Raw genomic sequence first — 3012 nt, 5'->3', positions numbered from 1 at the left:
TCCCATTGTTCCTTTATCCCCAAATTAACTGAAAAACAACGTCTGGAGCATCATGGCCCCTTTGTGCGCATCAGTCGATGGGACTGAAACTAACCCAGCGCAATTACGGGGATGACAAATTGTTAATTAACCCTGGTTACCATTAAACAATTTGGAGGGTCAATGCGGGATCAATAGGGAGTGGTGACCCCTGTGTCGGAGCAGATGGGCTCGGGCCAATCTGCAGTAACTGTAGAAGATGAGCAGCAGTGTGTATTTATTGATCACCGGGAATTGACCAGCAGATGGGACAGCAACTCATTACACAGATCCTCCCAATCTCTCCGCAACACCCCCCCCCAAACTGGCCCGTCCCCGTCCCAGAAAAGCACAACCACTCTGCTCATCGACAGAGGACCTGGCAGTAACCACAGGCTACCAGGGAAACACACACTACACAGCCAAAAGTGTGCGGATACCTGACATCCAACATCTCATCCACAATCCATCTCATTATGGGCATTAATACAGAGTTGGTCCACCATTTGCTGCTGTAACAACCTCTATTCTGAGAACACTATTCTGAGAAGGCTTCATACTAGATGCTGGAGCATTGCTGCAGGGATTTGCTTCTGTTCAGCCAGAAGAGCATTAGTGAGGTCGGGCACTGATTGGGTGGGTTAGGCCTGGTTCGCAGTTGGTTTTCCAACTGACCCCAAAGGTGTCGGATGGGGTTGGGATCAGGGCTGTGTGCAGGTCAGTCAAGTTCTTCCGCATTCATCAAAAAACAGAAATACATTCAAATATTGAAATTAAAAAAAAAATATGCCCATCCAATCACAAACAGGTTATCTAAGCCCTTGAATATCAGCAGTTTTTGGGGGGTCCTTGAATTCCCGAGTGACACCGAGGGCTGCTGGTAAATCTAACTCCTGTGAGCAGCGCTCGATGAAGGAGTCACGAAGGAAAGAACAGTCCGTAAAAAAAAATAATAGTAATATCTTCCTGCAGTGCCTCTGCCCACCCCCCCCCCCTCACTGTTCAGCTATCTGCACAGCCCTCACCACCCCAGACACAACTACAATAAAAACACTCAGCGCCATTTCTGTCAGAGTTCATGTCAATTAACGGAGACTGAATTCTGACCCCCACAAAGATATAATTCCACACTAGACAAAGAGGTGAGGGGTTCAAACCAGCACCCCGCTACAACCCCCCCACCCAGACACCCCCCCCGCACCCTCTCCCCTCCCCCACCCACCCACCAAAACCAGCTCATTTAAACCCTGTCATTTTCCCCCAGCACATTAACCCTTCAAGGTGTGCTGTAAGATCCCAAACACGCGATTAGAATCTCCATAACCGAACGTTCTAATGCTGATGTCACAATCACCACCGGTGACTGAGAGCGGCGGAGTTCTAGAACATACTGACGTAGAACTTGAAAAAACATTCCAAAAAACCCTGCCCTCCAAAAGGGTTAAAGCCCATTGTTGAAGGGCGTTGGGGCTGTTCCTCCCTGGCAGCTGCAGAGAAATGCCCTGTTGCCCCTGGCTGGGCCGGCTTTGCCAACGTGCCCCCCCCTCCCCCCCCCGTGCCCCGCGCCGCTCAGCGTCCCCCAGCTGGAGTCCCGTCTGAGCCCCGAGCTCGCAGGCCAAGCACACCCAGCAGTAATTAGCAAAACTACTTTTTTATAACAGTTTACAAGGCGCTTTTTTCTTCCCTTTCTTGGCAGGCTTTTCCTCCAGAGGATTTTCGGCTCATCGAGTCGAAGGTGCCGTTTCCAAGGAGTCGGGCGGAGCGACGGAATACAACTCGAGCTCCGTAAATCCTGTTCCAAGCGTGGGGGGGGGGGGGGGGGGGGGGTCAGCCTGGGCAGAATCTGCTCTATTCTGCTCTGAATTCTGCAGGGGGGGGGGGGGGGGACAGTGCGTGTATTTCATGCAGACAGCGTCTGACCGGGTTATTTTTCTCGCAAAAACGTAAAATGCAAAGAGAAGGAGGAAGTTGTGAATAATTAGTGCGTTTGAGAGAATGAGACTCTGTGCTGGGGGAGGGCCTGGTTCAGCCCCCCAGGCAGACTGCAGTGCGGGAACACACCTCCGCTGCATGCCCCACATTAGAGCACAGGGCCAGTCTGCTTTTACGCCATGCTGGAGGCCTGAGGGCTGCTTTCCTGTCCCTACAGCGCCCCCAAGATGCCAGCTGGAGGAGTGCAGCATGTGTGAGGAGGTGGTGTCAGAGGACGAGTGATCACTGCCGCCGCCCCCCCCCGGACCCTGGACTCCCTGCGCTGGAGCTGGTGGCTGCTGTGGAGGGGGTAGGGTAGTGGGGGGGGAGGGGGGTGGGTGGGTTACAGGTCCTGGGACACAGCCACACTGACCAGCTGTCCTCGGCCAGATCTCAGCTGACGGTGAGGGGGGGGCGAGGAGGGGGGCAGTAGGGAGACAGCTAGCGGCAGATGCAATGCCTTCCTGAGTTTCCGTGGCGATGGCTTTTCCCATCCACCATGCAGCCGGACTCCGAAGGCCACCAGCTGTCCAGCTCCCAGCATGCAGCTTGGGTGTAGGGGGGGTGGGTGGGTTCACTACCGTAATACTGCAGCAACCAGCTGACACCCGCAACACTCCCCAACCACCCCCCCCCCCCCCCACACCCCTGAAAGTGCTCCCTACAAGGGGGGCAACGCGCACGCCCAACGGTACACGCATCCAGAACAATACCTGCTCTGTTTCCGCGGCAACTTGGGAGATGCTGCGAGCCTCCTCCTTAGAGACGCAGGTAGCACTGTCCAAGCACCCGTCGGGCGTCTCAGGAGATGAATTTAAGAGATTAAATGCGCTTGTCTCTGCTCTCTAACCCCACCCGGTTTCACTGATCTCTCCCAGAAGCCCCTCTGAGCCGCAGTTGACCTCCACGTGAAGTAAAAACCAGATTTGGGGTGAACCCCCGCAAGCCCGAGCTTCACCCCGCCCGTGCCGTTTAACATTGTCCCCCGGCTCCCTCCCCAGAGCCCCTGAGCACCAGCGCAGG

The sequence above is a fragment of the Anguilla rostrata genome, chromosome 16 (genome assembly GCF_018555375.3).
Source record: "Anguilla rostrata isolate EN2019 chromosome 16, ASM1855537v3, whole genome shotgun sequence".
NCBI lineage: Eukaryota > Metazoa > Chordata > Actinopteri > Anguilliformes > Anguillidae > Anguilla > Anguilla rostrata.
This window is presented reverse-complemented; position numbering follows the sequence as displayed.